Consider the following 26,417-nt stretch of genomic DNA (forward strand, 5'->3'; position numbering starts at 1 on the left):
ATCTAATAGTTTCTTTAGCTTGGATTTTACAAGAAGAACGATGTGTGGATGCATCTTCCTTAGCTTTTGTTTAACTAGTTTTTCCTTTAAATCCATATTGAGATGATGCATTATAAGATTTGGATTAAGTCTTGGCATGTCTGCATAGGACCAAGAAAAATTTATCCGTCTTTTTCTAAAGAATTCTATGTATTCTTTCCTCTCTTTATCTTATAATGAGGCAATAGAATGAAGTATCTTGAGATCCTTTAATGTGCCAATTTTTATTGCTTCTATTTGTTTTATTAGAATAGCAAATCTCTCCTAAAAAATATGCAGACAGGATGTCAAACTTTCCATCTTCTAGCACCTCAAAGAGGTTTTCACCATCAGATTCATCCTTTATTTTTCCTCTTGATTGATCTAGTGTTGCCATGAAATGGTTTTTAGCACTAGGTCTCTTTCCTTGTTTTATTTCAATTTTGTAGCTAGAAAGTTTGGCATTCTCCTGACTGCAAGAAACGTTACTTGATTCTACAATGGAAGATATCTTAGGTGTTATGGGTTCGACAACATTATGATACACAACTAAGTCATGATCATTGGAAAAGACATCCAATTCGGGGTTTTCTAGGTTATCCCAATCAATTAGTTCTAGATGAAGAAGGGGTAAGTCATAGTCATCATCATTGTTAGGTGCTTCAAATTTCATGACATAATAGTCATAATTTGGCATAGAGTGGCTAATTTCATAGATAGAATAATCTTGAGGGTAGTGTCTCCCAAGTGTTCTCCAATTAGTTCTAACAAAATCAGTATCGGTATTTTGTAGTTCATACTCAAATGGCTCTTCATTTGACATTTGTCCCTTAAACGAATGGATTATATCAACACACATGTCTTTAGTACTGCAAGTTCCTTCTTGATTATTTTCAATAGATTCATTTGTATTTTGAAGTTTACATACTTGTGTACATGATATAGAGGATTCTTTTTTCTAGCTTTTGTCTTCTTTCAAACTCAACTTCTTTTGGACTAATATTCAAGTAGACTAATAGTCAATCCTACTTGACTATCTCTTAGTTCTTCTATGGTTGTGTCATACCTTGGTACATCTCACTCCTCATTTGATAGAAATATGATATTTCCTAATGCTTGATTCATATCTATTTGTGCTTCTTGTGGCATTAATTCTTGGTCTTTTTCATCCCCTTTATTGTGTTGTCTTGTATATGCCTCTTTTCTCTAGATTTTGAGTTCTTCTTGTCTTATTTATAACTCTATCTTTTGTTTTGTAATAGACAAGTCTTCATTTGTGATAGTTGCTTGCTCTTCATTTTTTTCTTCACTTGATATACTAGATGAGACATCTGGACCCCATTCATATTCATTTGAATCTGTTTCTGAACCATTGTCTAGGACTACACCACTATACCACACAAGAATGTGTATGGTGCAAAAAGTTCCCTGATTTCTTCCATCTCTAATTTTACTGTTTCTAGAATATCTTGTTCAGATTTTGTATTTGCTCATATTCCTTGAACTTGTTGACAAAATTCTTCTTCTCTTTTGATTACAATCTCCTCTTCTTATTTCTCGTTTTCTTCTTGTTTCTGCTTATTGGCTACTATTTATGTTGCTTTATGTAGCTTTTCTTGCCATTGTTCTTCTTTAGAGACTGATTTCTTTCTCCACTTTGGTTGTTGATAATTATGGTGCTTTTGATTTGGTTTTGAATAGCCAAGTCCTGATTTATCTTCTTTAGATTGCGAGTGAGGACAAATAGGTTCTAAAATACCTTGATGTTGCTTACCAATTGGTCATTTTCCTTCATACCCCATTTTTTGCATTATCTTATGACCATTGCCATATTGTTCTATGGGAATATTGATTTCCGTAGCTGTTGCTATAGTTTCATTTTATCTTTGTACAACCAACCAAGAATGTCCTTGTCTTCAGTTTCTTTTGCAAGTGTTCCATCTCTAACAAATGCTCCATTAAACATGTCTTTTGATTTCTCTGAGATCTATGACTGGAAATTTGTAGACTTTACATATGATTTAGGTGAAAGTGGAAAATTATGCAAAGAATATTTTCCCATTCCTTCATCATTTAATTTGAGCTTTTTCTCGAAGATTTCCCATAACTTTTCTTGAATTTCTTTGGTAGGATATACTCATTCTTTGTTATGTGGAACTCTTGTATCTTGTGTTGGCTTCATTTTATTTCAATATTGGCTAGATTCTGTAATTATAGTGATCTCTTGTCCTTCATGAGGAAACTTTACACATTGATGATATGTAAAAGGAACTGCTTGCTTGTTGTGAATCCATGGCCTTCCCAGAAGAATGTTATAAGAGAGGTTTAAATCTAAAACCTGACATAATGTATTCCTTTCCATAGGTCCTATTTTGATTGGTAACACCATAGTTCCTTTAGAAGAACACTTTGCTTCATCATAATCCTTAATGGTTATTTTCTTCTTTGGATCTACTACATTTTCTGAATATCCCAAAGCCTTTATTAAACTTAATGCACAAATGTTTAAGCCTGCTCCACCATCTATGAGTACATGTTTGACATGAGTTTTATTAATGGTGACTTCAACATGTAAGGGAGAATTGTGAGGATGTTGCAAGGACGTGTCATCATTTTCAGAAAATGATAAGCAATGAGGGGCTATAAGGTGTCCCACCATGTTTTGGAATTGATCCACATCCAAGTCTTTTGAAACTATTGTTTCTACTAAAGCTTTTTCCAAAATTTCCTTATGCATAGGTGAAACTTTGATAACTTCCAAAATTGATATTTGAGTGGGTATTCTTTGTAATTTCTCTACTAAATTGTATTGTTGTGAAGTGGATGTTGAGTCTTTTGTTATAACTAGAAAGGTGACCTTCGCTTTGCTTCTCGTAATGACATTGACTGGTTTTGAAGGTGTGTTATTTTTAACAATGATGACATTTACCACATCATCATATGTATAAGTGTATTTCACTTTGGTTTTTCCTTTGTCATCTTTTAATTGGGATTGTTCACCTTTTTCATAATTTGGAAGTGGAGTTTTGAAGGCTAGGTGTGATTCATTTGTCTTATGGCTATCCACTATGATAGTTCCATTATTGATTAAATCTTGGATAAGGTGTTTCAATCTTTGAAAATCATTAGTTTGGTGTTCTTTATTCGGATGGTAATTATAAAAATGATTGTCATTCCACCAATTAGGCTTGACTTATGGTTCATAACTTCTTGCTTCTGGTAAAATAATCAGTTTGTTCACAAGAAGAGTTTTTAAAGCTTATTCCAAGGGTTCTCCAATGTTTGTGAATTTCCTGCAAGGATTGGAGAAGAAAGACTTGTATTTATTGCTTTCTTGATTGTTATTGTTTGGGATCTGACATGATAGATTAAAGATTGGTTGTTGTTTTGTAGGACTATTTTCATCATTTCCTCTATTGATGACATTCCTATTCTTTGACTAGAACTTGGGTTTTTCATTGTTGCCATTGTTGTTGTGATTGTTGTTGTTGTAATAATTATTCTAAAGTTTTAGCTCTCCTTTCTTTACCATTGCATCTTCTATTTTCAGATCATTCTCAATCATCTTGGCAAAAGAGGGAGGACATTGCATTTTTAGTCGATAACTCATTTCACTGATAAGATTATCAATGAATATGTCCATCTTTTCTTGATCAGGTACATCTCTTGGATACCTATTAAACATTCATTTCCATCACTAAAAGAAGATCATAAAAGATTTGCTATACTTTTGTTTAACATTGCATAAATCTAGCATTATTATCTCATTCCTTACATTGTAGGAGTGTTGTGAAATAAATCTATTCACGAGTTCTTGAAAAGATTTGATTTCAGATGGTAATATTGAAAACCATTCCTTTGAATGTCCATTTAAACTTCTAGGGAAAAGATGCATTAGGTAAGTCTCATCATGCACAAAATCCATACTCATACTACAAAACTCTCTATTGTGATCCTGAGGATCATATTTTCCATCGTATTTGTCATATTTAGGGATCTCACAATGTTGTGGAAATGGTATCATATTCAGACTTTTATCAAAAGGATACGGGCAGATATCTTCCAATGAATATTTCTTGGAGCTTGTTCCATTCTGCATATCTTGTATCTATTGTTGTAGAGTTTGTATTAGTTGAGTGAGATTTGACAATGGATTATCCATATGGTTTCTCCTTGTCTCTTCGCAAATTATTCTATCACTACGCTCTCTTCTTGTGTCATCGCATTCTTTTCTTGTCTCTTCATGAATTTCTTTGTTTACATCTTCGTTATTTGGATCATCTGTATTTTGGGTGTTACTTGCCTCCACATCTTGTCTCAAGCTTTCTATGTTAAAGTCTTGTGGAAGTTTAGCTCTTGATTTTGCCAATATCAAAAGATATTTCTCTTTTTGCTTTGCCAATAATTTTTCCATTAGTCTATCAAATTTGAAATCTTGCTCAAGGTCTCTAATGGTGTTATTGACCACTTCTTCATCAACAGATGTATACCCAAAAGTTTGGAACAATAGATTATCTTCTTCCTCCATTTGTTTTTGTTTTTTTCTAAGTTGTTCATATTGAGCTCTATTCCAAACTGGCATGTGATTGTTTCAAAAAATTTAAAGTTTCCAAAAGACAACTCAATAGGTGATTATTGGTTTAGGAAGATATGATTTGTTTATTTTACCACTATCGTTTGCTCATTGTGATAAAACATCTCTTTGTTGAAAAGTACTTCCTTGCAAAATTTCTCCGTCAAATTTTATCCCCCAGCCATGTAAATAGTGACGAAAATGGTGTAGGAATGTCCTATGTTTTAATAAGATCTTGCGATTGATATAAAAGAATCTTACTCTTTTCTAAGTAGCTTTATAACTGGGTTTTCTTTTCTTAAAGTGATACTTAAAATTCATATAAGCATATGATAGTTTACAAGTTTGTTTGATTCCAATGTTGGTGCAATTCTAATTTTGATATAACCTAGGTTCAAAATAGGAAAGATATATCCAAGATAATGAACACAAGATGGATTGATCAAGCTTCGTGATAGAGGATTTGATATATCCTCATGAGAAACTTGACAATGATGTTGATTTTTTCAATTAAAATGTTTGAATCAATATCTTGTTGAATGTTTTATGCTTATGGAAACCTTTTGGAAATAGCCTGTTGGATTGGTGACCCAGTTATTGAACTAGTTTGAAAATGCATGATAGTTTAAAGACAAATCTACTCAAGAAGTGTTTTTGATATTTATTCTGAAATTTTGGTTTAATATGCTTTGTTTTAGATGTGAAAAATCCTTTGTGCTAACTCTTGTGGTAAAGAGTGTTGACTTATGGGATAAAAGCACTATTTTGTTGCTTGAAAGTGCTATTCTAACTATGTTTCAAGGATTTTTTTTTCAAATCTTTTAGCAAGTTGTTGGATTTTTGTTCATTTTTAGATGATGATTTTCTTAAATTTTTGACCATTTTGAACATGTCATAAACATAGAAGACACAATTTTTTGAAAAACCCCTGAGGCTATGCTAAAAGCAGATATTTAGATGCTTGACCCCACTAGCTCCACCCTCAACACTCACTTCTCCGGGGCAGCCAAGCACTAGTTTCCATGAAAACTCCCCATGACAAACTTTATATCTCTACTAAGAACTGTATGTGTGTGAGCCGCTTTAGAGGTCCGACCTCCTGCGCTAATAATTAGAAGGATTTTGGCAACAAGTACAAGTGGTTTTTAGTAAAGGCTTTCAGTCATTTGGCCATACATGTGACACTTTTATCTCTGTAAATACACAAGGTTCCCTGCCTATAGAGTTTACACTCCATAGGGTTTATGGGGAAACATAGTGTCAGTATGAACTTATCAGCACATTTTGCTTGTGACTTTCGTCACAAACACGATTTATTTAGAGTGGATTTGAAGGATCGGTATTAGCCTGTTTCCACTTTGGGTCGTTCCCTTCTCATTGGCCCCCTCAAGGGAGCTTGGGAAACTAGGCCCTCTAAAGGTTATACATAAAAGAAAGTAGGTCCTATTTTTTTATCACCATATGAGGGTGAGAGCATACTTACCTACTACTTTATCAAGCATGGAAAACACAAGTTTATTTTAGCCTTCTAAAATCTATGTGCAACTACTTTAAAGAAGTCACTCAAAATGCAAGTTGCATGCTGTCAATTTATCCCCTTAGGTAGGATAAATGAACAAGATATGATGTGTTACTTTCCAAAATAGAGCTCTTAATTAACTAGGTGAGGAAATGCATGAAATTTGCTTAAAAATAATCTTGCACATAGACATGTCAGTAGTTTGAAAATTTTAGTTCTTGGACATTCGAACCTACAAGAAAATTTTTTCAGTTGCAAATAAAAGCGCTATCCTAAGAAATGCATTGTCTTTCACCTCTAAAGTGTTAACCTAAAGGACTAAAGCGTTAACCTGCAATACAAAAGCGCTACTCTATAGACTAAGAAGTGATAAATCACTGACAAAAGTGCTAATCAAACTAACAAATGCGTTAACTTGCAGGACAAAAGCATTGCTTTGAATACTGAATGTGTTGATTTACAAACAAAAGCGCCAGCCTAAATGACAAATGCGCTAACCACCAAGACAAAAGTGCTAACCTATCAAATAAAAGCGTTGTCCGAACTCACACAGGCATGAATCTATATTACAAATGTGTTAAATTTGTTTTTGCAAGAATTAGACAGGATATTAGAAAGATATATGTGAGGTTCTGGCCCCACGGTGGGCGCCAAAATGTGTCAACTTGAATTTCATCATCAAAATACTACCTACAACATGTTAGTTTCACAAAATACAAAGGAAATACTACAGGAAATCCAAATTCAACCAATGAAACTACATGAAATTGGTATTAAAATAAAAACACTATTTTTATCTTCATGATTTAAGTCTCATTGTATCCTAACCCCACTATTCCTAGTTGCAGATGGTGTGCTCTCAGACAAGCACTGATAACTTCCAAGATTGCATATGAAGAATGTACTAATAACTTATAGTTAATTAATACTATGATATGCAATGCTAAATGATTACGCTAAATTTCTTCAAGACTAAAACTCACAGATGGATAAGTTTTCACAAATGATTAACTTAAAAACTCACTTGAAGACTAACTTTTAGACTAACTCTTTCTCAACTCAAACTCCTGATTGTATAGACTTTGAGAGGATAAGATGACGTGGCCTGGATCAATGGTCATGATCAGATTTACAAATTTGGATGGTTGTGAGCAAATGTGAAGGTTTAGAGAAAGGGGGAAGGAGAAGACAAGTGTCACTCATCTCACCTTGACTGGGTTTCTAACTAAGGCAATATAGGGTTGGTTGGAGAAGATTTAGGCATGAGAGGACAAGTGGACTCAAGTCCTTCCTAAGATGTAGGGATGTTGGAGAGAATATAGAAGAAGGTTATGAAATATGTGTACGTACACAATGTTTCATTAAATTTGGAAATTTGAGATAAATGATGAATTAATATTTAAGAAATATTAATATCTTTAGCCACATGATTGATGAGTTGGCAAAGGGAAGATGAAGTGGAAATAGAAGAATGAGTTGGAAGAGAGATTAAATAATTAAGAATTATTTAATATTTGAGACTATAGGATAGAAGAATAACCATTAGATATTCAAATGATTGGAGGAAATAATTAAATATCAGATATTTAATTAACTGATTAGGAGAATAATTAAATATTTATATTTAATTAATTTAGAGGAATAGGATAGATGAATTAATTAATAAAATATTTCAATTAAATTAATTAATAGAAAGACACGAAATGATTAAATAAATTAATCTTTTCAAATCAACTATTTAATAGAAGAATAAACATTAAATAAATATAAAATATTTATTTAATCACTCATAACCATTTTTTATGTGTATACAACTTCTTCTTAATTTTCTTGATCAGACCTATTTGGCCTTTAGGCCTTTTTCTCAGTAGCTCTCCTTTGTATTCTTCAATCTTCATCTTCCATACTAATTGCAAAAAGGTCAGGCTCCTCACAAAAGTATCATCTTCAAGGAACTTATCACATGCTTCTTTTCTTGCATCTCTGAAAGCTTTACCTTGAATGTCTAAAGGAGTGACATCCAACTCCATATTAGGGGGCAAAAGAGGAATACCAATTTGTATTTCTGCACTTGTTTCTACAAACATATCTTCCTCCATTTGCTCTTCATCTTGCCTTACATGTGAAAAGGGGATGGGTGATGGCAAAGGACTTCTATCTAAGTCTTAAAGGTCAATGATCTTGACTCCTTTAAAAGGCTTGATTTGCATCTTCAGGGAAGGCTCTGTCTTCATTATCTTTTTACCTTTTCTCCTTACTAACCTTCCATTGTTGCTGGTGCTCTCCTCTTCATCACTTATTTCTTCTCTTGCTCTCTTTTGAGAAGATTCATGAACAAGTCTGTAATAACCCAACTTCATTTCCTATTTCATGTAATAACCCACCAAAATTGATTCAACAAAAATTGAGTATTATTTTTTTTTTTATTATGTTTTAATCAATTGCATACTCTGGGCATCCATCCAATTAGGATTAGGCATTCATCCATTCGGGATGAGCTTCTAACCATACGGGTTTGGCAATTATCCATACGGGACGTAAAATTTCCATCTATCCAATACGGGATAGGCATCTACCCATACGGGGTAGGCATCCATCCAACGGGATAGGAGATGCTCTGGCCAGAGACTTAGACTCATCAGGACCATTCGGGTCCTGAGCCACTCACTAAGTACTACACTCTTCTAACAAGAATGCACCGAGGTCACCATCCTTAGGAGTAATTAAAAATAATACAAGCTTGAATTCCACCTCGGAATTTGGCTTAAAGCCTCAGGAAGTCAAGCGAATCCATACGGGATTCCTTCCGAGTATGCATTGAATTAAATTTGATTATCTTATCTTTCAATTAGGATTCTTACTCAACCAAGCCTAGACCCCACCCACGAATGCCTGAGTACGAGGGACAACTCCGTCCCAAGACTGCCTACATACCCGCTTCGACACGGGATCAAGGCGTAAAGTATGTAGTTCTATTTTCTAATCTAAGGTTTGATGTAAATTGATTTGTGGGTACGCAACCCTTTCTAGGGTTAGTGTCCCAGATAGTTTCTCTGCGGTTGCTACCCACGATGGTAGCACTTAAGCGAAGGCTCAAGATGGCCTATTGCTTGTGGCCTAAAAAAAAGAAATAACTAGATCCTAATACTTATCATGAACGTCACCCAATTGCAAAATGCCAATATCCCTTCAAAGAAAAAATAGAAATCAATTCCATGAGAGCTTTTAACTTGACCATCCCTAAGAGGGGTTTACTATGGTTTATCTCAACGGATGTGAAATTCATTTAAAAGTTATCTTATTAAATTATCGATCCAAGAGGGATTACCCGCCCCTTGGATTTTTAACTTCCAAATGTCCCTTATTACTCCCTGACGATTTATAGGGACGATGCCACAGACGTCGTTAATGCAGCTTTATTAGGCGTTAAGTGCAGTAGTTCAACATGACGGCATTACCCGTAAGCATGACCCAGAGGCACCATATATACCGAACGCTGCTAGTTTTGGTTTTCCAACTTCCTTTGTTTAGTTTTCTAACTACGAATAACAAAAATGAAAGCGTAATTAATTGAAGTAACTACTTGAAGTGTAATTTGCATAATAATGACCATCACGAAACTTGCATAATAGTAATTGCATGAAAGATATAATTATTCCATAAATAATTCGCATGCTATGTTCCATTAATAAAAGCAATTAATCTATGAAAAATTTGCATGACGTAAGAAGATTTAACGAGTCCAAAATAACGATTAAATCTAAGCATTTGTATTAATGTAAGTTAATCTCTAAGGACCAATCAAGTGTCCCAACGATTCTTAACTTTAGAAGAATATAGTCTACAATTTTAAGGTTTATTAAGGATAGTTTAATTACGAACTTGCTACACATTAATCCCATTTTTTAGTCGAAATTCAATAGCTTTAAATTTACACTAAGGAAAAAAAAAAAAAAATCATTATTTCCTAAATGTCATTATTATCAAACTTAAAAGTTTAACTAAATAGTAATTAACTTAGATTATTATTTTTTTTTAAAAACCCAAATTAAAAACTTCAAATTTCGAAATAGTAAAAAAAACTAATTATAAACTAAATGGCAAAAAGGGCTTTGTTTTTTTTTAAGATAGTAAATAGGGTTGCGGGGTGGGGACCACGGGTCCCATCACCTCTGCGGCCCTGCATGCGCAGGTCTGCAGAGATGAGGGGACCCGCGGGCCCCTCCGTACCCTACGACGGTTACCATGTAACCGTCCATGCACACTGTCGCCTTTTTACGTAAACGCCGTGCGTTACGGGGTTCAAGTAAATTTAAAGTTCGAAATGATTTCTTCCCTTTTTTTTTTTTGGTTATTTATATATATATATATATATATATATATATATATATATGTATATATATATATATATGTATATGTATATGTATATGTATATGTATATAAATATATATGTTCTTACAATATTATTATTATATATTTTTTTCTTATATAGGAGTATTGCATTTTTAAATTATTGAAAAATCATTCAGAGAAGGGTAGATAACAGGTTTGATAGAAATAATAATAATAATCATAGATTAAGTTTCAGGGACAAATACAATGAAGCAGTAACCAGAGAGGTTCTTCTTCTCCCTATTTCTTTCATTTCTTTTGTTCTTCATACAGGGAGATCTATTCGCAGAGAAGGAGATAATTTATTCCTTTTTTTCTTTCATTTCTTTTGTTTTTTCACACATGGAGATTCATTCACAGAGAAAGAGATAGTTTATTGCTTTTTCTTTCATTTCTTTTTTTTTTTTTTTTTTTCACACAGGGAGATCCATTCACAGAGAAAGAGATGGTTTATTTACATACACAGGGAAAATCTTTCACAAAAGGGAAATGTTAAACATATTTTTACAGAGGATTTAGAAAACCAGAAGATGAGAAATCTTAGAAAGATTGATTACAGCAAGATCCTTTCGAATACACAGTTCAGACTTTAAATCAATAACCAGAGAAATAATACATTTCAGACCTTAAATCAATAAACTAGAAAAAAAGAATATATTTCAGACTTAAATCAATAATCTAATCTCTTAAACCATTTAATCTACTTCTTATACATTTCAGACTTAAATCAATAATCTAATCTCTTAAACCATTTAATCTACTTCTTATACATTTCAGACTTAAATCAATAAACTAGAGAAAAGAATATATTTCAGACTTAAATCAATAATCTAAAGAAAATCTGAAAACAATGAATCTAATTTTCATCAAATGACTCTAATCTCTTAAACCATTTAATCTACTTCTTATCAAAACTGAAACTAATCTTTATCCAGAATCTGAAACAATGAATCTTATTCTCATCAACAATTTAATCTACTTTTTATCAAACAATTTAATCTACTTCTTATCAAATGATTCTAATTTCTTAAATAATTTAAACAAATCTAATCTACAACAAGAATAAGATGCGTGAAACTAAATTTGAAAGAACCTGGGTGCTTGAAAATGGTGTAGAGTCTTCCTTGATCCTCCAAATTTGAAGAGAAGTCCTCCCAACAAAATCTTAGCTGAAAATGAAAATTGACTACAAAGGAAAAGTTTACTTGCAGAATTTCTTATGGAATAGGCAACCACTCATTTTGAAACTTGTACCTCTTTTATAAAAGAAATTTCAAATTACCACTACCTAATTTTTAATTGAAAAAAAGGAGATTCTCTCCCAATTTGGCCTCCATGCAAATTGATTAGGCTTAGTGGGAGGAGTTACATGCAAGGGTGGTGGAGAAGCCTCTAGAAGCTTCTTATTCCTCCTACAACATGTGCCTTAATTAGGGTGAGGGAAATTAAATAACCAATTAAAAAATATATATATTTTCTATGTGTGTGTGTGGTTTATTATTTTTATTCCCTTACAATATTCATTCAATAGTTTATCCAAGGAAATATAATAGAGTTTTGTATTTAAATCAAAAAGGTGATAAAGGAGGGTTGTGACAAGGTCTCTTCTCTAGCATACTATCTGCTCTTTGAGGCAAAGGAGGTCATGAGCTTGGCTGTTGTATCCCCATTTGATGAATCAAAGTTGATCTCTGCACAGTGATGGGTACTAGACAATGTGCATCCCTTCTTTCAACTTGTCAGCCATGAACTTCTTCAAGTTTGGCCTTCTTCTCCTTCAATATCAGATTCAATCCATTGAAATTGTTCATAACAAAATTGACTTTAGTACAAAATGGGGTAAAATCCTTTGTTAGATCATAGCTTGGATCCATTTTTTGAATTGCAGCCCATAACTTCCTAAAAATTATCCATTTCTCTTTCCTCCATTCTCGAGTCATAGAATCAAATTCATTTCTAATTATATCCTCAAGAAACTTATGCTCATGAGGAAATAGACCTCCTTTTATTCTTGTCTTGAAGATATTGTAAAACCCCTCTGGATCACTATGTCTAGCTATGCTCACCCCTAAATGATATGGTGCAAAAAACTTATCAAAATGTTCATATCCTCCTTTTAGAATCACAAAATATGGGATGATGGTATAATTAGGGAAAATTGTTCCTTTGCCCTTTCCCTTTAATTTCTTATCATGAATGTACCCTATCCACCACATTACCTCAGCAAAACCCATTCTTAAAGGAACATTAAAAGGCAATACATGTGGCTGACCAAAGAAACCATATATTTTGATAATAGTGCTTATAGGATAAGGGATCAAATCCCCCCAATTGTACTCAATCCTGACAAGTGGAAATCTCTCTTTAGGCCTTACAAAATCATGTGGCTCCTTTGGGATCCTTGGTGGGTTTAGTGTCAACCTTTGCCTCAACTTAGAAGTAAAGTTGTTGTCAAATCTTATAAACCTAGCCTACTATTTGTCCTGAGACATATCTGTGCTCCAAAGCTCCACATGAATTTCCTTATTATCAATTGTCCTTTTGAGGTTCATGGTACCTTCAAAGTAATCTATGTTCCTATATAGGAACATGTGCATGAGCAAGGAATTCTAGTAGAATTTAGCACTAGCCACTTCATTTTTTATATCATGTAACCCCTCATGAATCTTATCTTCAAGGTATGGGGCGAAGCCAAAAACCACTATATAATCTGGATGTTGAATTTTCATGGCCATATACATGAAATCAGGTGGCATAACTATAATTTGATTGAAACCCAATATCTGACACAGAGAAAAAAAGGTAGCCTGAAAATAGGGAGCAAAAGCACCAATAGGGAATGGCTACTCTGAGAGGGCCAATGTGATATGTTGTGTTTCCTTCTCTAGCCAAATGCATTGGAAGAAAATTACTTCTAATGAAATCATTGATTTTATAATACTCTACTTTTAACTCATTCAGGTCTACTTGCACTAGGTTTGCAGATGGTTCATATAGGTTAAAAATTTCATGGAATTATTCTCTTCTGATGGTTAGCAAAGTCTCTCCTTCATTTACCCTAATAACCCTCAAGATAGGGTCATATCTATTTGCAATAGCCTTGAGAAGGTCGACATCCATGAAGACACCCAACACCACTAATTTACCTGAATCATACTACTAGGGACTTGATAGTGGGGAATGCAAGTTCCTCTATCCATACCATAATTTGAATATCTCTAATCTGGTCATTGGTATCCTAACATCCACCAAGCAGTATGCTTTATCAGTTAACTCTTCTCCTAGGGTTTATCTAGTAACAAATTTTTGGCCTTGGTATCTATCATTTGTCGAGGGCTTCAATAGGTCCAAGAAATCATCATAAAGATTCCTTTTTAGGTATTCAGTTTGCCCTGAATGTTTTCATGAGGGAGCCATCTTTTCAACTAGGGTTTTCTACTACAGCTTCAAATTGAGAAGGAAATACTAGGGCTAACACAAAATTTAAATTACAATAGTAATTTAAGAAAATTTCACTTTTCTCTGTTTAGCTTCTAACCCTAAAATAATTGAAACTCTTTTCCTACAATTTTGTGCATAATTTATAACATTAATTACTTCAAGAACATATGAAAGAGCTCAGATGAACTTACTATTTTGATTACACCGGAGGGATAGTGATTATGTGTTGCAAGAAATCGTCTCAATCTTCTTCAGTCACAGGAATGTCTTCTGAATCACTATGAATTTCTTTATGAGTCAAGAATAGCTTTAAGACTTCTTTTATTACTTCCTGGAATGAAATGCCAATGTCTCATCCACCATTATTACTCATGTGAGAGAAATAATGGCTCTAACTTGCATTTGAAAAGTTTAAAACCCGATCGTCGATCATCTTTCATGTTGGAAAATATCATAGACCAAACTAGTCAATCTGACCTTGACCCTCAAATGTGGCAAGCAGGTCCACCCTTAGCATGATGTGGCATATCCAACTCATTGTCTATTTCACCACTTTTAGTGACCCCACCATCGGCTTTCCTTGGCCCACCTTGGACATGTGGTATCATCTCGTAATGTTGTAGTCCATAATCTCCTCACATCTCTCGACCGTCGGGTCACAAAAACTTTTGGATCTGCTCTAGGTTTACTTTCCAACTACACTGATCACTTAGCAATGGCTGCTAATTCCCGAGTACTTCTTGGACCAGAATTAAAACATCACCATTTGATATAAGCACTTGCAGAAACATTCATCTTTAGTAACTCGAGTTTTACCCGCTAGGAACCGATAATATTAAAAGTTTTAAAATCCAAACTACCATCTCACCCTTCTCCACCGAGGACATGTGGCATCATCTCGTGACATCGCAGTCTTTATCTTCCTTTCACCTTCGACCATGAGGAAGTGTGGACCATCAGATCTCTCCTGCCTATATCAATCGACCAAAGAATTAAAAATTTTAGACTTACGAAAATTTGATGGGCACGAGCACAAATACTAAAATGGGACTGACCACAGGGAAATCTTTCATTTGAGTTAGGAAAATCATTAAATGGACCGGTCGAACCCAACTTAGCACGTAGGAAATAAAATGGCCCCACCAACGGTAACCAACCCTTGTCTTAAGTGGAAAAGGTAACGATGGAACATAACAAACTCAAGGTTTTTCTATAGCAAGACTTAATCATAAATCACAACCCCTAGAACCCTAAACCTTGAAACTTTGGCAGAAGGTAAGATAAATCTAGAAAGACCAAAATTTACCCAGTGACCAAAATTTTGCAAAACATAATTTTAGGTCCTATCGTTGGCTCTATTTGGGGACATTCATTTCATAGGAATGAAACAAGAATTCCAAAATCTTTGGTGAAGCAGACCAATTGCAGAGCCTACCATAAAGAAGTTACCCAGATAGGGCAACTTCAACAGAAAAGAAAGTACACTAATATGTACAAAACCTAACTAATGCTCATGGATAATAACTACTTTAAGAAATGTAGAGATTTCAAGAATTGTCCATGAACAGGCAATTCAAGAGTGTCACCATTTATATCTTGGAGAATATACAAATATTCTCCCCACTTTCTTTGGATCAGATATGGGCCTAGCTAAATGGCATCAAACTTGTCATGTTTTCCCTTGTTTTCTAATCTAGCATTCCATATTAGAACCAAATCATTAATTTGAAAAGTTCTTGTAGTTTCTCTTTTATCATATAGGTTTTTAACCTGCATCTATAATTTTGCATTCCTTGTACTAGCTTCTCTTCTAGTTTCATCTATTTCCATTAAATCCTCAATCCTCAACTGCATATTGCCATCTATATCATTGTCATAAGTTTGGACACACTTATACATTTCCATTAGGTTGTTTTGGGGTGACCTTGCATACATACCATACACCAAATCAAAAGGTGTACATCCAATTGCTTTCTTAATTGTTACCCTATCTGCCCAAACTGCTAATATTATATTTGAATCCCAAGCCTTCTTGTTTTTCTCTAAGATTCTTTTGATGATCTTCATCAAGCTCTTATTTCTTGATTCAGCTTGCCCATTTCCTTGTGGGTGGTAAGGTGATGAATATGATATTTGAAGACCATATTTTTTGTAGAAGTTTTCATATTCCTCTAACCTAAAACTCGTGGCATTATTAGAGACTATCCTCTCCAGACATCCAAATCTAGTCAATATATTATCTATGAGAAAAACAATTACCACCTTACTTGTTTCTTTTCTAGTAGGTATGGCTTCAACCCACTTAGTGAAATAATCAGTGGCCACCAAAATCCAAGAAAGACCACTACTAGATTTACATGTTATCTCTCCACTAAAATCTATACCCCATTGCTGGAATGGGGCCTGCACATTTATAGGTCTTAATGGCAAATTCCCTGAAAATTTCAATTTTCCTAAAAACCTTTGGCATGGATCACGTTTTTTTACTAATTGATGTGCATCCTTGAAAATTGTTGGCCACCAAAACCCAACCCTTAATATCTTGTGTATAGTTGTCTTGGCCACATAATGCCCTCCACAAACTCCACTATGCAATTCAGACAATATCTTCTGAACTTGATCCTAGTAAACACATTTTAGCATGACACCATCAATGTTCCTCCACTAAATTTTCCCATTAATTATGGCATATTTGATAACATGTAATTTCAATGTCCTATTTTTATTATCTCTCATGTCTTCAGGACATTTCATCCTCTGCAAATATTATACGATGTCATCATACCATTTACAACCATCAATGTCACATATATAAGATCCATGTTCTTCTTCCACAATATTTATTTGATTGGCATGCAAATTACTCTTCACTATTAAATTTTCCAATCGTTGTCCTCTCACTAACTTAGTGATTTGGATATTAGTGTTAAATTCTTGGATCTTGTTGATCCATTTGCATCTTCTTCCAGACACTTCCTATTGTGTGAAAATATCTTTGATTGTAGTACCAGGCACATATGCAACCACTGTTGCTCCCATCAGATAACCCCTAAAAGGTTTAACCGCCTTCACTAGTGCATAGGCCTACTTCTCATTTAAATCATACTTCGGCTCTGTAGCTTGTAGGGATTTACTAAAAAATGCTATAGGTTGTTCAAAACCTTCTGAGTTCTTTTGTAGCAAGACAACATCGACATTATGAAAAGATGCAAATGAGAAGATTTGCATAGGTTTTCCATAATCAGGTGTCTTCAAAATAGGTGCATTCTTAATAGCCTGCTTGATCTCCTAGAATGCCTTGAATGGCTCCTCATCCCATTCTATCTTTGCACCTTTCTTCAACATATTGGATATAGGCCTACTGATTTCAGCAAAATTTATGACAAACCTTCTTAGAAAATTAATCTGCCCGAAGAATGAGTGGATAGCTTTCACTATTTTGGGCCGAGGGACCTTGACAATTGCTACTACCGTCTTCAGGTCAATCCTTACACCATCTTTTGAAACAATGTGACCAAACAACTTACCTTCAGTCACCCCAAAAGTACAATTCTTTGGGTTTAAAGATATCCCATATTCAACAGCCTTGTCAAAAAAAATTTCAAGGTGACCATAGTGATCACTTTCCTTCTTGGAATAAGTTGTTAAATCATCTTGATATACCACTAAGATCACATTTATAATGTCAGAAAATATGACATCCATGGCTCTTTGAAATGTCATTCCTGCATTTGTTAAACCAAAAGGCATTCTTACATAAACATAGGTTCCCCAAGGTGTAGTGAATGTTGTTTTGTACTATTTTGATTCTTTGACCATTACTTGGTTGTAGCCTGAAAATCCATCCATCATAGACAAGAGCTCACATCTTGTTACCCTTTGCAACATTGCTACCATATTGGGTAATGGATAATTGTCTTTTAATGAGGATATATTCAGATTACTAAAATCAACACACAATCTGATATCTCCATTCTTTTTTATTATAGGTACCAAGTTAGACACCCATGATGAATGTCTAATAGGTTTTGTAATCCCAGCAAATCTTAACTTGAAAAGCTCTACTTGCATTTTAGGTGTTAAGGTTGGATTAATAGGCCTCTACTTCTATCTGAAAGGCTTAGCATTTTCCTTTAAAGGAATTTCATGTTGAAATAAATCTTCCCTATAAGCCTTTAGGTCATCATATGACCAAGAAAAAATATGCTTATATTTTCTCAACAAATCAATCAACATTTTCCTAACCCTAGGTGACATCTTATTTCCAATATACACCTTCCTTTGGGCTTCTTCTATCCCAAAGCTAACTTCTTCTAAATCCTCAGGGTGTGGGGCAGTAGGAAAAACCTTGGCCTTGTCCTGACTATCAAAAACCCTTTCTAGGACAACCAGACCTTTGGGAATTTTGTTTGTCTTCAATTGAATCACTTCCTTCCCAAATATTGTTTCTTTATCATCCACTATTTGTACAAAGGCTTTGAAATCAATCTCTTGATTTTTATATTCATCTACACAATGTAGAAACCTTAAAATATCATCATCATCATTGAAAACCTACCAGCTTTCAATGTTGTTAGGGACTGAAGGCCTCATTTAAACCTTGACTTTTGAGATTCTAGCAAAAGTGATATCCTTTGGCCTTAGAGCTATATTTTCCAATACATGTGCCATTCTGTTATGGCTTATCTCTTTCCATTGAATACTAAATGCATCAAAATTCACAATCTGATCCCATACAACATTTCTATACTACTTTAACCTTTTATTTTTTTATGCATATTTAGATATGATTTGGGATATGACTAATTCAGAATCTCCAATGACTTTAAGACTCTTTATCCCATGTTTTTCAGACAATCTCAACCCTAGCAACAATGCTTCATAATTTGCCACATTATTTGTGCATGCAAAGGCCAGAGTAAGAGAAAATTTAAAAGTTTCTCCATGGGGTGATATGAATAATATAGCTGCACCCGAGCCCTCCTTAGAACTAGCTTCGTCAAAATACATAATCCATAAATTATCATCACTTGATGATTTTTCTACTTCTTCATCCAATAGTGCAGGTTGTTCTTTTTTCCTTTGTGGAGAATTCTCAACTCTAAATGCATTGATTTTTATGTCTACAAAAGAAGTCATGTCCTCATCAGATTTTGCTACATGTGTTGGCATTATACACTCAGATGAGAATGGTTGATGTTTTCATTGATGGCAACCAACTGGTAATAGGGTTCAACATGGTTCACAAGTTCTACCAGCAATAGACTTCACCTACCGATGCTGGTAAAATTTATTTCTTCTAACATTCAAACTGTAGATAAGATAAATGAGGAGACCATTCAGGAAAGAGTTAATAAGGAAAAGGAAAATTTCTTTGACAAAACAATAAAGGACTGTACAAAACATATTGATTCATTGTTACCGGCACTGAATTCCACCATTTTGGAATACAATGAATTGTACAGAGAAGCATGTAAACCTCACCATCTAACAAAAGATATTGATGAGAAAATAAGGAAAACACAGAAAGAGATTGATGATATTGCTGACAATATGATTGGTTCTTCAGAACACATTAGTTTTGGATAAGGAGATGGCTATTTATGAAGAGAAGATTGAGAAATTAGAAAGAGAGAAAGCAAGGTTGAAGATGAAAACCCAGGAGTTAAATAACAAACTTGGTCCTAGATTGGATAATTTGTTAACACATCGGAATGAGCTAACCAAGGCAACTATTCAAGGGGAAAGATCACCAGAGAAACATATGCATTATCTCATCGGGATGATCCGATAGATAGAGACTGTAATTTCTGACAACAAAAAGTTTTTGTAGAGTCCTAACTTTGTTTTGGCAGACATTTTTTAGATTGTACATAACCGACTACAGGTTTCTAGGTAAATTTTGAAGTTTTGATTCTTTTGACATCCTTTTTCATTGATGTCAAAGGTGGAGTGGTGTAATGACAAAAATATACAAAAGGAATCATTTTCTCAGGGGGAGCACTCTTAGGTTTTGGACTTCATTTTGCATATCAATTTTGGATTTTTCTCATGAGTGTTGTTATCAATGCCAAAGGGGGAGATTGTTGGCATTATACACTCAGATGAGAATGGTTGATGTTGTCATTGATGGCAACCAACTGGTAAGAGGGTTCAACATTGTTCATAGGTTCTACTGGCATCGACAGTCACTACAAGGTTTATTCACATTGGCATCTAGTTTACACTGGCAACAGATTATATCAGTAGTCTAAGCCAACCTGGAAATAATATTGTTTATGCGAAATGCATTGTAATGTAATATTATATTTGTATGACCGACATGATGTATTGTAAAGACTCATATATGTATGAGATCTTGTAGGTTTTTAAACACATAATATGAAATGTAAGGAAGTGATAATATGTGATAGGTTATGTTAGTGAATAATTATATATGCATTTTGATGTGTTTATCTTGTGAGGGAAAAAGAGTAGAGCAGAGTGAAGACTATTCCATGTAAGAAGAATTGTTTACCAACAAGGTTTTGGTAGAGGTATCAGACAAAATAGTTATTGGATTTAACCATCCAATTGTAGTCAGTGGGACTCCATTTTTGTGTTGAGAAGTGAGCTCTAGATAGTTGGCCTTCCTGCATGTACATGCCCCTATTGTAGTAAGTAATATTTATTCATATTGGCTAGTGAGTAAATATTGTGGGTCAGAAATCCCACCGAGGTTTTTCCCCTACTGGGTTTCCTCACCAAAAATATCTGTGTTATGGTGTGCATTGATGCTTATTCTTTTGTTTCTCTTTACTGCATTATTATTTGCTTACCGGTATATTAGTTTCAGTTATAAAGTTGCAAATAAGTTTAAATCTTTCATCTACTGGTCAGACACTGATTCACCCCCCTCTTAGTGTCTTTGGGACTAACCAAGTATCTAACAACATGCACCATCATATATGGTACCCTTTATTCTCTTTTAAATTTTACATTTCTAACATCAATACAAAAGGTAGCATAAGATAGGTTACACTGCAAACTTCCACCATAGAGGCACTCCACTTTCTTGACAACAACATCCCATAATGTGGCGGGATGTCCACAACTAGGACACTCATGGTTAATTCCTTCTCAAGGAAAGAAACAAGTTTATAAGGTAGTGCCTTTATAGTAGCTATCACAAGCCCTTCTCTTGAATCCATAGCACAACATCTCCCCTGAGGAGTGTCTACTTTTAAACCATGGACTGCATTATTCTCACTAGCATGACATTGTTTGAAGCCCTAGAATCAATCATACAATTCTTTAGAACTCCTCCATTTATAATAACACTCAGAAAGAAAGGATCCACATTATCAAGGCTCTCACCTACTATATCTTCAAGATAAATTTGGGGAATCTGAGAAACCATTCCCTCTAACTCTTTATCCTTTGTCTTATTTTTATTCATTCGTTCCATTACATTATGTGACACATTCTCATGTTCAATCTCAGCAGAATAAGGAACACCCTTGACACAGGCCATGGATTTCTCTCCATGCTCTTCAATTCTTAGCATTTCTTGTAAAGGAACTTTAACTGTAATCTGAGAAAGGAACTGAAGCATATCAACAGGTGTGTAATTTGGTAATTCAAGAGACATACTTGATTGTTCTTCATGTTTCTTTGGTTTGTTGCCTCCAATATTTGGTGTATTCTTCACATCTTCTTCAACGTGCTAAGACAATTTTTCAATCATCTTTGTCTTCACCTTAGGTGAAGAAATTTTCTCATTAGGTTTTACAACCTCAACTTCCTTGGCTCACTCCTTTCTCTTGACCTCCTTAATTTTGATTACATCCTTCCCTGACTTATCCTCCTTTACTTCCTTGCCTTTATTTTTTAATTCTTTGACAAATAAACCATAAGCCTTGCCCTGGTCTTCAAACATACTTATGTTTCTCAATTGATAATTACTTTTAACCTGAGCTATCATAGCAGCTATTATTTTGGCAATTTCTTCATCTGAGGGTCTTCTTAAGGACACAAAACTCTCACCTTGTTCACCATTACACATTCAATCTTCAATAGATAATTTTTCATCAGAAAAAACTTCTTGATGATATGATTCATTTATTTGCCTTTGATTATCTATATCCAAGTCCTGGGTTTCAATGGTAGAAGAATATTCTGCTTCTCTAAGATAAGAAGTAATCATGAGACAATCAAAATTGTCACCTTCAAAAGGTTCTTCCTCTTCTTCATGTAGCTTATCCTTGGCAGAAATATATTATGCTACAACATAATATTCAAGTGAATGGGGTGTTTGACAAGCGACACAACAAGGTGTATCCTTCACCATATTCATTATGTGTTTCTGCAATGAGTCAGGAGTTTTCTGTTCCTGCTTGCCTTTCTGCTACTGAAAAGGTTTTCCATCCTTCCAATTTGTGTTGTAAGGATAATCCTACAATCTTGGTGGTCTATTAAATTTATTAAATTGTGGATATTCTTGTATAGGACCCTTATCTTCTTTGCCACAGTTAAATTTAGATCCTTCAAGGTATTAAGTACCTTATCCCATTTTTCTTTCTCTTTAGGTTTTGTGTTGGTATTATAGATGTGTTACACTAGTTTTTTCATTGATGTCAACACTTGTCAACAACTATCAGCACTGGAGATTTTGGTTATGTTCACCGGCATGTTCAGTGACTTATGCACAGTCACCGATATCTGGTTCACTGGCAAGTTATATTGTTCACCGGCACTGAGGATGATCTATTATCATCTGGAGATTACTTGGTTATGTCAAAGACATTGTTTGGACACTTTGTTTTGGTGATTTGGTTATTGGTCTAATCGAGTTTGCATATTTGTTGTTACCGGCAAATTGGTCTAGGTTATGGAGTGGCAAGCATTATCTATTCTAGATTAGCACGACACGTTAGGGAGATGATTTATTATTATTGTAAATGCATTGAGTCAACATAATGCATCACATATTGATTCATTTGTAATTGATTTTATTGTAATATTCTTAGTGAGCTGACGTACACATTTGGTCTTAGGTTTTGGTATATATGTAAGATCTCATTTGTGAGATTGATATGGAAATGTAAGGAAGTGGTAGAGAATAAGGTACTTTTAGTATATGCAAATATAAGCAGAGCTATACATGGATACATCATTTGAAGATTAAAGGAAGGTTTGGAGAAGACTATCATAGCTTAACCAATACTGAATCCAACATATGAAGATGCTATTTTGAGCAGTACATTATCATTGGAATTAACCATCCAATTGTAGTTAGTGTGACTCCCATCTTGTGATTGAGCAGTGAGCTCTAGGCAGTTGGCCTTTCTACATGTGCAGACCTCATATTGTACACACATACTATCTGCAGTAGTATCATCTGATTGTGGGTAAGGTTTCTCACTGTGGTTTTTCCCCTTACATGGTTTCCACGTACAAATATCTATGTTATGTGTTGTGGATGTTATTTATCTTTTTGTTTCATGCATTAAACTTTACCGGTATTGTAATCAACTGTTAAACTATCAACCGACATAAAGTTTTGTTTACCGGTATCATGCATTAAGTTTGGTTAAGTTATATTTGGGTTGAAATTAATAGACAACTAATTCATCCCCCCCCCCTCAGTTGCCTCTGGGTCCTAACAATTGGTATCAGAGCTAAGTCCTCTTTTTACAAAAGTTTAACAGCTTGAGGAGATTCTATGGCAACTAACTATTTTAGGAAGGACAGTCCGAAGCTTGATGGAACTAACTATGGTATATGGAAGATCAATATGGAGACACATCTGAATTGCATTGGAAAAGACATATGGGATGTTACAAAGAATGGCTATGTTGGTCCTACTCAAAGTCAACCTAATCCACCAACCTTGGCTAAAGCTCAGGAGAATGATTGCAAAGCAAGAGAAGCACTGTTGAGCACATTGTTAAATCAACAAAGCATGGGATTATCAGACCGATCTACTACTAAAGATATTTGGGATACATTGGAAACATTGAATGAAGGTGATAACACTGTCAAAATTGCAAAACTAGAATGCTTCCGGGTTAGGTATGAAAATATGAAAATGGAAGAAGATGAAAGGATTTCTACTTTTATGGAAAGAGTAAATGAAATTGTTTTGGGTATACAATGTTGTGGAGGATCCTTAAATGAAGATGATATTGTTTCTAAAGTTTTAAGAGCATTGCCATCAGCATATAAAATGAAAGTAACTACTATTAATGAATTGAGAACAATGCCTAATACATCAGTACCTACAGATACTTTGGTTGGAAAACTTTCTGCTTTTGAACTTGAGGAATTTGGTCCTGTTGCTACTATTAAGACATATTTATCTTTCAAGGCATCATCATCATCTAAGAAATCTGATTGGAAAGCACTTTATGCAAGAGAACTTGAAGACATCAGAAGGGAGAATGAAGCAGTGGAAGAGCTTGAAGCACTATTTGCAAGAAAAATGCCTAAAGGTCCAGTTGGAAGTAAGTATGAAGCGAAAGCACCATTTAAATGTTTTAACTATAATAAAATTGGTCATATGGCATCTAGGTGTCTTGATAGACATGCAAGATTAAGAGAAGAAGCTAAAACAACATATAAGCCTAACCCTAAATATCAGAGATACAGATTTAAGAAGAATAGAGACAAATCATGTTACTATGTTGATGAAGGAGTTACTAATGATTCTAATGAGGAACCGACAAACAATGGATGGGATTTTGTTGCAGTAACAGAAGATCAATTGGCACCTACCATACAATCGGTAGAGCAGGCCATAGCAGCTAAAATTGAAGAAAAGGATGAATGGATCATTGATTCTGGATGTTCACATCACATGACTGGTGATAAAAGTAAATTCTTAACTTTTCAGGAATACAATGGAGGTCTAGTAAGATTTGGGGATGATAAAGCTTGTTTGATAAGAGGAAAAGGCACTATATATTTTGATGTTAAGCACAATACTGATAATGTTTACTATGTTGAAGGTTTGAAGCATAATCTTTTGAGTGTTGGTCAATTAGTTGAAAAAGGATTTCAGTTACAATTCAAGAATGGTAAATGCAAAATCTTAAATAGAACTTGTTTGGAAATTGCAATCGGTAATCAGACTAGAGGTAATATCTTTCATTTGAATAACAATGAGAAAGCATGCTTGATTGCACATATTGATGAAAGTTGGTTATGGCATAAGAGACTTTGTCATGTAAATTTTGATTGCATTGTACAGATTAGTACAACTAAGGCAGTAAGGGATTTACCTAAGATTGTTAAACCTCACAATCTAGTATGTAAGGAATGTCAATTTGGAAAGCAAGTTAGAACAAATTTTAAGAGTATTATAGAGAAATCTAATAATGTTCTTGACTTAATTCATACTAATTTATGTGGTCTGACAAGAACTAGAAGTCTACAAGGAGATAGATATTTTATGCTAATCATTGATGACTAGTCCAGAATGTGTTGGGCTACTTTTCTCAAGGAAAAATTAGAAGCTTTTGGGAAATTCAAATTATTCAAGGTAATGGTAGAGAATGAAACCGGTAAGAAAATCAAATGCTTAAGATCAGATTAAGGAGGTGAATTCACATCTAAGGAATTTAATACATTCTGTGAAGTGAATGGAATTAGAAGATAGTTATCAGCACCTTGGACACCCCAGTAGAATGGAGTTGTGGAAAGGAAGAACATAACTATTCTAGATGCAGCTAGAAGCATGATACCAGAAGCAAACCTACCTCATGTGTATTGGAGAGAAGCAGTGAACACAACGTTTTACACATTCAACTATGGTTTGGTAATACTCCTACTCTTAAATATTGCAGAATATTTGGAAGAAAATGTTATATTAGGAGAGATGAGTATATTGGCAAATTTGATCCTAGAAGTGATGAAGGTATATTTCTTGGTTATTCATCTAAGAGAAAAGCATATAGATGTTTTAATAAAAGATTGCAGAAAATTGTTGAGAGTGCAAATGTGAAGATTGATGAACAATTTAGAGGAAATTCAAGGTCTATGGACTCTGAACCAGTAATAGAGATAATCACAAATGAACCTACACTAAGTACACTGGTACAAAATGTTGATCCAGTCACACCGGCATCATCTGAGAATTCCACAGTGACTAAAGAATAGCAGCAAGTGAATACACCTAGGTATGTAAGATTGAATCACTCTGAAAGTCAGATAATTGGGAATAAGTATCAAGGAGTTATGACAAGAGGAAGACTATCAAATGAAGAGGTATGCTTAATTTCTCAAATTGAACCAGCATCAATTATTGAGGCATGTGAAGATAAACATTGGATTAAAGCTATGGAAGATGAATTGGAACAAATTGAAAAATATAACACATGGACAATGGTTCCCCGGCCTAAAAACAAAAATGTAATTGGAACTAAATGGGTATTCAAAAATAAACTTAATGAATATGGTAAGGTAATCAGAAACAAAACAAGATTAGTGTGTAAG

The sequence above is a fragment of the Cryptomeria japonica genome, chromosome 11 (genome assembly GCF_030272615.1).
Source record: "Cryptomeria japonica chromosome 11, Sugi_1.0, whole genome shotgun sequence".
NCBI classification, from domain to species: Eukaryota; Viridiplantae; Streptophyta; class Pinopsida; order Cupressales; family Cupressaceae; genus Cryptomeria; species Cryptomeria japonica.